Here is a 12,500-nt window from a genome sequence, read left to right as displayed (position 1 = left end):
TGACTGCGGCCATTCTGGAGCACCGCCTTGAAATAGATCGGTACTAGTATTTATTTTTTATTCAGTCTATTTTGCCGAACTGCTAAGTTACGGGGACGTAAACACACCGGCACCAGTTGTCAAGCAGTGGTGGGAGATAAACATAGATACAAAGAAACACACACACACACACACACACACACACACACACACACACACACACACACACACACACACACACACACACACACACGATAGGCCTCTTTCGGTTTCCGTCTACCAAGTCCATTCACAAGGCTTTGGTCGGCCCGATGCTATAGTAGAAGACGGTTGCCAAGGTTCCACGCAGTGGGACTGAACCTGGAAACATGTAGTTAGGAAGCAAACTTCTTAACACGGGACTCAGAAAAAAGTCGCCCAACCACTATCAACACCGTTGAGCCCTAAAATCTTCAAGGTCGGTGGAAGCGAGGCAAGCAACACCCAAAAGGCGTGGCGAAGCAGTTAAACCAGCCGACATGCCAGCAACTACATAAACAACATCTACAATAAGAACAGCACTGGCAACAACAACGGCAGCAACAACGACGACGAGAACGACGGTAGCTACTACTACTACTACTACTACTACTACTACTACTACTACTACTACTACTACAAAACAACAACAGCCTCGGGAAAAGAAACTACAACTAGAGACAATCTAATAACTGCTTTGACAAGAACAGGAATATCAGTCATAGCAACAAGAGACACCATGAACAACAGCAAGAAGAGAAGAAACAACGCTAGGAGCAGCAAACACACACACACGCACTTATATTCTTTCCCTCAGGAGAGGACCTCGACGAGGTAACCCTATCGGAAATCCCACAAGGAACACTTTTCGAAAGAATCACAACAGTGAATCACTCTTTTAGAAAGCTTTACTCAAATGAAGTGAGAAATATCAAAACATATTTTAGTCTTTTAGACAAAATGATTTCGAATGGTTCTTAAAATTTATCGCCACATCAATATGGCTGTTTCGACGTTACCATCGTTTTAACCCCAGACAGATCCCCCACCAGCTGGTTACCGGTGCAAACAGCACCCTGTATATATTGCAAGCAGAGGAGAAAATCCCTACCATCATTTGGCAGGCGACGGGATCACAAGACCGAACGGTTTCGGACTACTTGTGCGCATCTCCAGTCGTGAATACTCAAACGCTAGAAATAGCAGGGAATTCGCTCAAGCTCACAATATATAGAAAAATAAGAGACCATCGGTCATTGATTTTGCAACAAGCAAAGTAGCTAGTTAGGAAATTTCAATGAGATAGCTACATCAATATGGCTTTTTGACGTTACTACTGTTTTAACCCCAGGCAGGCGGATACCTTGATACCTTGAATGTGACAGAGTAATCTGGGATTTCCTTCGAATTACCTTAGAAAGAGTTATGTCGAACACCTGCTTTAATTTGTACGAGCTGCTCCCAAATCTTAACCAGAGATGACAAGTTTTTGCATTTAAAGATGCAAGCAGATGAATTGAAAAGCAAATGAAAACTGACGTCTGTGTATTATGAAAGAATCAATCCTTTTTACATAATTTATAATAAGACTGAACGAATAAGATTGTATTTACATGGAGATAGATTTATATAAAATATGTGAGGTACCTATAAGTATGGTCTTTTACAGTTCACTTATTTTAGAGCTGCTAGAAATTTGACTACATATTTGTTTGTTCCTTTTGACACCATTCCAGTGTTTCGATTACAATAGGTAATGTTGTTTTGAGATGCCACATTTATTTGATTTTTATGCTGAAACCCTCAGATTTATTCGATTTCTCAAAAGTTTTCAGAGATATAATTTTGTCAGCTGGGGCTGCAACATTCTTCAAAACACATGTTTTTTCCAACATGATTTTCACCATAATATATAGCCGGTTAGTCTGAATTTCCCAATCAGTTTGAACACTGAAATTCCAAAGGATCTTAAATTCAGCATTCTGCACAACTGGTGGCTTATGTTCCCACCATTTCTTTTTGTGAGGGAGGTTGTATATTGATCAGTGTGTATATTAAATTGCCCTGCAATGTTGTTGCAAGTACGGTGCCAACCGGCCGCATCCAGAGATTATATGGTCGATTGTCTCAAGATGTTCTCCGCATGCACTATACGATGGGCTGGCTTCATGCTTCAGAACATTATACAGATAACTCTTTGTTGGAAGGCACTGATTCTGAGAGGCAATAGTATATCCCTCAGTTCCCTAACCCTTGCCCTCAGGTCTGAGGGCAAGGCATGCTAGCCACTGATATGTAAGAGATTAGCCCACATCAGGATCCTTGGTTCTAATAGGATATTTGCCATACAGTGGTTTTTGCTACCATTTCTGCTTAGTGTATAGGAGGCAATTTGTTTGGCTATATTCTTTCTTCCTTTTTTTTTGCTTTTTCAGTTGGGAGACATTTTTCGGGTGGTGGTTTATCTAGCTGGTTCGTATGTTTCGGAAGACTTTCGGGCCCTGACTCACTAATTTCCAGATTTCCCTGATCTAGCAGTGCTATCGAGGAACATTGCCGGTTAGGGAAAAAAATTACAGGCAAAGAAGTGCCGTCAACCGGGTTTCCCAAGATGCACGCAGAGCAACGAAACTGTTCTGCGCGCTTTATCCAATGCTTTATCCAATGCATTGCTGACCTGTGGGTTTATGTGGAGCACCTGCTGTCAGTGTAGGACGGATTCGCTTATCGGCTGACTCCATCGTGAAGATCACCCGGCCACCTTACTTCGGGAAGGTGCAGGTAGTATTTCTTTGTTCGGTGGCCTTAGCGAAAGAGGTTGTGTGGTGGACCAGGTTGAAAGGACTGAAGACAGACACTTTCCTCTTCGGCCAAGGCCTCATAAACTTTTCAAGTTTCACTTGAAAAGGAAAGTGTAGGTAGAGGGGGTGCTGCCCCACCAACAATTTTGTTAAAACGCGAGTGAATATAGCGCTAATAGCCCGAGTGAACTGGCCCACTCCAAGGATGCACCTCTAGATTGAGGGTATATGAAGAGGAGAGGGGAACTTGCCCTAAAGGTCAGGGTGATCATGGTTTCTGTGGGGTTTCCACGAGCAGCCCTTGGAAGCCTCCTTATTTTGAGGATTTATTGGTTATAATTTTTATTGTAAAAAAGGTAATAACCTTTTTACAAGTTTAAATACCACTCTTTTTGTATTGTGTTGTCCTGTGCTGTCCTCAATGTTTTATATAAACCTTCATTGGTGAATAAAGAAAAGGTATTTATTATTATTATTATTATTATTATTATTATTATTATTATTATTATTATTATTATTATTACTATTATTATCATTATTATTATTATGGTGGCAAGCTGGCGGAATCGTTAGCACGCCGGGCAAAATGTTTAGTGGTGTTTCGCCCGTCTTACGTTTCACCGAGGTCGACTTTGCCTTTCATCCTTTCGGGGTCGATAACTTAAGTACCAGTGAAACATTGGGGTCGATGTAATCGACTAGTCCTCTCTCACAAAATTTCAAGGCCATGAGCCTTCAGAAGAAAGGATTATTATTATTATTATTATTATTATTATTATTATTATTATTATTATTATTATTATGTTTTATTCCTTCTTCAAATTTTCTTCCATTTCTCGCCGAGTGTTTTCCGTACACCTAGGGCAGAGAAGCTCATTGTATGCATTCCCAGTTTGCACACACAAATTCACAGGTAAAATATGTATTTAAAAAAAAAAAATAAAATAAATTCATGAATGGATGTTGCTTTCACAGCGATAATGCTCTTCTCAGTACATGAGTCGTTCCAGTTAACACAATTTTTTGCACTTCCTGTAGAGATGGCAAGCCTGGTATCATTTTCAAATAGGTTTCAGTACCTTTTTTTTTTTTATCATTCCTAGAGATCCTACAATCACTGGTACGGTAGTCGCCTTGAGATGCCACATTTTTTCAATTTCTATTAGCAAGTCTTTATATTTACTGATATTGTCAAATTCTTTCGCCGCTATATCATGACCGCAAGGAATACTCATGTCAATTAATAAATACATCTTCCTTGTCTGATCTTTTATAATAATATCCGGTTTATTAGCTTTTATAGTTTTGTCGGTATGTACGGGGAAGTCCCAGAGAATCGACACATTTTCTCCCTCAGTCACAGCTTCAGGATGGTGTTTATACCATTTGTAAGCGGTTTTGATTTTATAATGCCGACATATTGTCCAATATAAATATTGGCCGACTCTGTCATGTCTTGCTTTATATTCTACAGGTGTTAAGACTCTACACCCTGAGATTAGGTGGTCTATAGTCTATAGTTTCAATTTCATCGTTACAGAATCGGCATTTTGGGTCAGCTCCATTTTTATCACATTAGCTTGGTAGATCCAGGTTAATAAGCTTTGGTCTTGAGCAGCTAATATGAAACCTTCACTCTCTGCTTTTAGTCCTGAGCTTCGTAACTACTGATGCGTGCGTTTCTGGTCGACATCAGCTTGTTTGCTACGGGCTACATACTTGCCATGCAGAGGTTTCTGTTCCCATCTGCTACCTAATTTTTCATGTGCTTTGCAATTAATTTTATTTTCAGAATAGAGTGAAGTTTTTTTCGGTCTTTCATGTTTTTCAACAAATGTCAGCATCCAATCGTTGGTTGTTTCAAGGTATTTGGCCAGTCCGATTGTGGTGGTTTTGTACGTAAGCTCAAGCAGGATCAAGCCTCGACTTCCCTGATCTCTGGGAAGGTAAAGATGATCCACGTCTGCCTTTGGACGGTGCATCTTATTACAAGTCAGTAACTTGCGGATTTTTCTCTCAGTTTTCATTATTTCACTGGTATTCCAGTTAAGCACGGCGGCGAGCTGGCAGAATCTGGGCACAATGCTTAGCGACATTTCATCCGTCTTTTCCTTCTGAATTTATATTCCGCCGGGGTCGACTTTAACTACAATCCTTTTGGGGGTCGATAAAATGACTACCAGTGAAACACTGAGGTCGTTGTAATCGACTTGTTCTCACCCAAAATTTCAGGCCTTGTGCCTTTAGTGGAAAGGCGAGCTGACAGAGTCGTTAGCACGCCGGGCAAAATATTTAACAGCATTTCGTCTGTCTTTACGTTTTGAGTTCAAATTTCAGGGTCGATAAAATAAGTACCAGTTGAGCACTGAAGTCGATGTAGTCGACTTACTTCTCCTTGGAAATTTCTGGCCTTGTGCTGAAATTTGAAGCCATTATCATTAAGGCGGTGAGCAGGTAGAATCGCTAGAATTCCGGGCAAAATGCATTGTAGCATTTTATCTATCTTTACGTTCTGAGTTCAAATTTCGCCGAGGTCGACGTTTTTTGATCCTTTCGAGGTAGATAAAATAAGCACCAGTTACGCCCTGGGGTCGATGTAATCGACTTACCCACTCCACTGAAATTACTGGCCTTGTACCAAAATTTGAGACCAATAAGACTTGATCTTGTTTCATAAATAATTTGTTATTTGGAGTGGGAATGAGTACAAAATTATTCAATAGTTTGAAGATAAACAGGGTTAGTATCCTCCCATACTCATCTATCCTATAAAATTTGAGCGATGATAATAATATCATCTTATAATCTCACGTATTTATTTGCATGTTAAACAGTGATATTTTTAAATATGATTATAACAGCGTGCCACTTTCAGGTAATTCTTTCAACGAATGCTTAAGATGAGTTTCCCCATTTCTAAAACAAAATGTAATTAAACACCAAGAATTTTAATGGATTTTCCGCAGTGTTAATAATTGACTCATTAACCATACTTCATCACATTGATAATTGATAGGTTATGAAAATGGATTAATTGTATTTCGGAAGGATCAAATTTTTGTCCATTTTAGACTGTCAATTTTATTGGAATTGATAGAGCTGTATACAACTTATTTTTATTGCTATGCATAGTGCTAGATGAAGAACATGATTGTGACAATCAGCAAAACCTAACACGTCAATAATCTTATTTTAAAGAAGAAAACAAATCTCTTGTAAAGAAGTAAAATAAAATGGAAGAAACTGGAGAACCATGTGTGAGATCTTAGAAGAGACATAATTTGGTGTTTATTATTATTATTATTGAATTTTTTTTCTTTCAATTCTGTTTCCATTGCTTACCGAATGCCTTCCCGATACCTAGGGCAAAGAAGTCACTGTATGCATTGATAGGCCATTAAAATAAACACACCAGAGTGTTCATTTACAAAATTAAATAAAGAAAAAATGACTTCCGTGTATGGTAATAGTTCTCACACCAACAATATTCTTCTCAAAACAGTTTTGATTTTTATAATACTGACATATTAACCAGGGTAGATATTGGCCAATTCTGTCATTTCTTGATTTATACTCTACTGGTGTTAAGACTTTACATCTAGAGATTAAGTTGTCCCCTTGTCCACTGTCTCAATCTCATCATTGTAGAATCGACACTTTGGGTCTGCTCCATTTCTTCATCACATTGGCTTGGTAGTTCCGGGTCGATAAGCTTTGATCTTGGGCAGCTAAGATGAAGCCTTCGCACTCTGCCTTTAATCCTGAGCTTCGTAGCCACTGATGGTTGTGCTTCTGATCAACGTCAGCTTGTTTGTTAAAGGCCACATATTTGTCATGCACCAGTTTCTGCTCCTATCTATCATTTCATGCGCTTTTCTTTCTTTACCACTAATTTTACTTTTTTTTTTGCAGTAACAGTTATGACACTTCTCTCAGGTTGTTCATCCTAGGTATTATTCATTATTATTATTATTATTATTATTATTATTATTATTATTATTATTATTATTATTATTATTATTATTATTATTATTATTATTATTATTTTCTCTTTATCACAGGTTTTGTTGAAGCTCCTGGAGTCTTGCATGCATAGCGGGCTTACTACCTCCAGCCTACGGTACCATGCTATTCGTTCTTTTCAACTATCTAATACTTTCCTGATTATTCTGGCCGTGCCAAGGAGGCAAACCTTTTGTAACAGTTCTACTGGGCTCTCTATTCCAATTCCATTTGTAGTCCTCTTGATGCCTTCTGAAACGGTTCCCAAGGACCCAACAATAATTGGCACTATCTTCCCCTTCACTTTCCATAGCCGGGCTATTTCGTACTTAAGAGAGATCTATCTATCTATCTATCTATCTATCTATCTATCTATCTATCTATCTATCTATCTATCTATCTATCTAAAATTAACGCGGAAAAGTCAGTGGGTTTGCAACTCGGTACCTGGAGAGGCAAGCCCATGCTGTCCAACAGCGTGGTGGGGCGCTGGACAGACGGTCCCGTTAAGTTGCTCGGAGTTTGGTTTGGTCCGGACTCTCAGGTGGAGAAGAACTGGGACGAGGTGACGAGCAAGGTAGCCAATCTCACCCAGAAATGAGCCGAGAGAAAGTTGTCCCTGAAAGGTCGAGCGGAGGTGGCGAATGCGTACATCACATCCGGCATCTATTACCGCTTGACTGTCGTCCCTTGCCCCGTTTACTGGTTGACCAAGCTGGTGCGCTTACTCTTCCGCTTTCTGTGGAAAGGGCGCGCTCCACTGGTCAGGTGCTCCATCTGCTGTAAACAGCCGCTGAAAAAAGGACTGGGTATGCCGTGGTTACTGATGCGCAGACACGCGCTGAGGTTGCGGCATCTCCAGTGTTTCCTTGATGGTGAGCAGGTGTGGTCACCGTTTGTGAGACAAGCTTTTCCATAGCTGTTCTCTTTGACTGAGTTGCAATCCTGGATTAGGCGTAGACCGAGGAGGGGTGCTTGGCACCTCGAATGCCGTCAACCGCTCGCAGACCTCCGCCAGGCGAGCAATGCGGTCGGTGGTAGTTCTACTCTAGCGTTCTATAGAGGGCTAGTGGAGGGAAAGTGCAACGACGTTCTCGGGAAACTCTGGGCGTCGATGAAGATCAACTAACCGGTCTGTTTCAGAGAACTTTCGGGTCTGGGCCTATGGACAACTTCCAGAAATCCCTTGTCTGGCAGTGCTACCGAGGAGCGCTGCCTGTTCGGGATAAACTTTACAGGCATGGAATGTGCCATCAGCCGGGCCTGTCCGAAGTACGCCCAGAACGCTGAAACCGTTCTGCACGTCCTAGTCCAGTGCCCGAGTATTGCTGACCTGTGATTTTATGTCGAATACTTGCTGTCGCGCGTGGGACGAATCCAGCTGTCAGCTGAATCCATTGAGAAGATTGCCCCGCCGCCCTCTTTTGGCCGGGAGGGGAAGGCAATTTTTATTTGTTTAGTGGCTGTAGCGAAAGAAGTAGTATGGTGGACCCGTTTGAAAGTCAGGCACTTTCCTCTTTGGCCAAGCCCTCATCAACTTTTTCAAGTTTCATTTGAAAAGGAAGTTGAGGGTGGAGAGGGAAGTGTTGCCTTGTAACAAGTTTGTTGAAAAGTGGGTGAATGCTGGAAGAATGGCCAGTGTGAAAGGATCAATTCTGAGCGTGCACCTATAAACAAAAGAAGGGCTCTTGCCCTGATGTTCAGGCACCCGTGACTTCTGTGGGTTTTTTTCACGAGGTCCTTAATGCGCCTCCCCTATTGGGAGTTTTAAATTGTTTAATTTTAATTGTTATTATATTGTTTACATGTTGTAAAACCCATTGTATTGTCATGTTTTTGGCTTTTATGTTGTATGTCCCTTAATGTAATTTTATGTAAGCCCTTGTGGCCAATAAACGAATTAATTATTATTATTATTACTAATGGTGTTATTTATAATGAGCAATGATATATTAGAAGAAAAGGCGACCAGACTCTGGAAACTAAGATTCCATCAAATTTATAATATTCTGATTTCGAAAGAGTTTTAAGAAAATCAGGTACTTTTAGGTTGAGAGTATTTTTCTTAGGATGTGGACAGTACCCACGAGAACAAATTTTTTGTAGTTCTGATACTTTTGCGTTTCCTGGTATTTGGGCCATTTGGCATTACGCTAAAACTCTGATGATCACAGGTACCCTTGCCGTTCTTAGATGCCGTATTTTCGACACCACTTTTTCAAGGTCCTTGTAATTACTTCATTTTTCAAATGTTTTTACAGAAGTGTTGCAGTCTTTTGGGATTGACATATCTATGAGCAAGCATGTTTTGTCAACGTGATTTTTTTTTACCAGAATGTCTGAATAGCACGATCAGTTTGAAAACTAAAATCTCAAAAAACGGTGATGTCTTTATTCTCTACAACTTTGGCCTGTTTATGTCTCCCTCAGGTCATCTCATGTGGAAGTTCAAACTGACGGCATATGATCCCGTGCAAATACTGACCAAGTCTAGCATGGCCATTAAGATATTCAATTGATGCTAAAATAGAGCACCCAGAGATGATGTAGTTAATTGTTTCTCTGGTTGTACCATGTAAGTGGTAGATAAGACCAGCACCTTCTTTAAGAATATTGGCTTTGTAGTTTCTGGTGGCCAGACTGATCCTGAAATGCTATAATGAAGCCCGCTGTTTCTGATCTAAGTTCAGATGCAGCCAACCACTGATGGGCCATATACTTATCGATGTCAGGACTGCTGGTCTTGTCGGGTATTTACCATACAATGCCTTACTTTTCCTTCCTTTTCGCATCTCTGACAATCCAGCTGACTTGTTATGTGTTTTCATCTGTTTTGCTATCACAGTGGGTTCTTCTATTTCACCTAGTTGTGCCTTAATTTCGTTGATCCTTAATTCCTTTACATATTTCTTTGCTTCTTCTGATACTGAAAAAGTTTCTTGCTACTTACATATTTGCAGACAGGTTCAAGCATCCCGTCATTGGTGTTCTTTAGATCGGTGTCTAACCCTATGATTGCTGTTGGTTGTTGTCTTTAGAAACTACGATGAGTGAAGAAAGTAGCAATCCAATCACGAAGATAAGTGGGAATTTCATAATGGTGTATTTCGTTTAATTAGATGAAGCTGGTTTAAATTTTGTAATTTGTTTTGAAGTTTTGACTAGTTTTTTATGTAGATATTTTTTCAGAATCTTTATTCATTCGAAATCCGAAATGATATTGTGAAAACATATTCTTTATTCAAGATGATCTATTAACCATAGTGTTTTCCAACATACTTTATCGATTGAGAGAATCATAAAGAATTATAAGAGTGAATAAACACTCATAGATGTGACAACTTAAAATAATGACTGGGAAAATTATCCAGGGACGGCTATTTGTATTTCTTTTGAAAGATAAAAGAGAAACTAAATAGGAAAAGAGAAAAATCATAAAAAGAAAATACTTATAAAAGCAAATCAAAATTAACAGTAGATAGCTTGTACATCGTCATTCTATTTGTCAAAGGTCCAATCACCTAACGGTTTCATTCAAACGATACTTGTAGGCATAGAAAAATTAACACGCTGCCACTATGCTCACTGTAAGCCGCCTGAAAGTTATACTAAATTGGTTAATTATTCCACACAAACGCCACAGGGAGACAAGATAGGCCTAACCTGTAGAAATACACGCCTGAAGAAATCGATGCTTTATAAATCATCACCAATAAAGAGGGAAAATCTAAATAACGGAGATATATGCACCTATCTAAAAAAATACATTGTCTGCTTCCAAAGGCTATATGTAGAATGCAATATAAATTGTAGTAATTGAGTAAGAATCTTTTCAAAATAGTAGGCCGCAGAAAATAGTGCAGCAACTAACCTAGCTATAGCAGGATCCGCTACTTGAGTGACCTATATGCGATCAATATGCATTGCACTTGAATTATACACAGACAAGCAGGAAGTAAATAGACACCTTTAATTTTCAAAATTTCTGATCTAAACGTCTTCATATGTTTTCATCGGTGTAGAATTTATAATGTAATTATTATATTTCATTCCAGGTGCCATTATATTAAACATTTGCGAAGAGTAACCATGCCACGCACAAAAAGTTCAGCAGAACTGTCAGATTTTCAAAGAGGTCGTATTGTTGGGCAATCGGAGGCTGGTTTTAGCCAGCGAAAAATTGCCGAAAATCTTCAAATTCCTCTTGCTACTGTTAATAGAATTATAGTGCAATTCAAAAGCCAAGGAAAAGAATCAACAGATTCTCATCCCGGCCGACCTGGGCCCTCGGAAAGGAAGCTTCACTGTTGAAGAGAATTGTGGAAAAGGCTTCTGACATTGCAAAAAAGCTAGAAGTTAGTCCAAGAATGCGTGTTAAATATCTGCATAAGCTTGGGTATTATGGACGAGCAGCTAGAAGAAAACCTCTCCTTCAACCAATTAATATCATGAAAAGAAAGAAATGGGCTAAGGAGATGTCAGAAAAATCCAGTTCATTTTGGGATAGAGTGATTTTCTCAGATGAATCCAGATTTGTATTATTTTCAGACAGTGGACGTGTTTGGGTCTGAAGGCTTCCCAATCAAGAATTTGATTTGAAACGACTCCAACCGTGAAACATGGCGGTATCTCTGTTATGGTATGGGAGCTGTCACCAGCAATGGTCGTTTTGAGCTGATCGAATGTGTTGGAACCATAAACTCTGAAAAATACATTGAAATACTTAAGCAAGGACTACTTTCGATGTATTCACACGATAACATAACGAAAAATGAGTTTTTATTCATGGAAGATGGGCCTCCATGCCACACAGCGAAAGGGAATCAATGGCTGACTGAAAATGGGATCAAAAAGCTTCCTTGATCGAGCCAATCTCCTCACATGAACCCAATTGAAAATCTTTGGAGCATACTAGATAGAGCTATACGAAAAACCCAACAGAAACCTATATCTAAAGATGAATTGTTTCAGTTGTTGCGTGAAAAGTAGGCAGAAATTCCACAAGAGACAATCACAAAGCTCATCAGTTCAATACCAAAAAGAGTTTCTGAATTAAAAACTGCAAAGGGAATATAAACTAAATACTAAAGTATGTAGTCCTACCTATCAATTACATTTCAATTGTTCGCTTTGTGTATTAAATAAAAGATTTTGAAAATTAAAGGTGTCTATTTACTTCCTGCATGTCTGTGTATATAGCAGTAAATATAACAGATGCAGAAATACACATTTCAAACTGTAACGTTTGTAACTATGTTACAACATATCGTTTGGTGGACGCTTCAAATCCTGGTTGAAAGATCCAAGAGAGATGTTATCCAAAGCAATATATTAATATACTTTGATAGAAAGATAAAAAAAAGTTATTATCCAAACTAAATCAACGTATTAATATATTTTGTGAATAAATTTTCACAACGTAAAACGGCCTGAGGCCCACATTCTTTTAGGAATCTCACAGCACAACCACACGACCAAAGACAAGCATAATTTCTGTCAGGCGCACTACTCACCAGGCGCACTACTCACCAGGCGCACTACTCACCAGGCGCACTACTCACCAGGCGCACTACTCACCAGGTGCACTAATATTCCAGATTTTGGTTTCATAAATCAATGGAAACTCTTCTATAATGTGAAGGCGACAACTACCGTTTTCTCGGGCCATAACAATAAAATTAACAAAACAGCTCAAAGGAA

The sequence above is a fragment of the Octopus bimaculoides genome, chromosome 3 (genome assembly GCF_046866305.1).
Source record: "Octopus bimaculoides isolate indiv1 chromosome 3, ASM4686630v1, whole genome shotgun sequence".
Classification (NCBI taxonomy): Eukaryota; Metazoa; Mollusca; class Cephalopoda; order Octopoda; family Octopodidae; genus Octopus; species Octopus bimaculoides.
Note: the sequence above shows the minus strand (reverse complement) of the source record.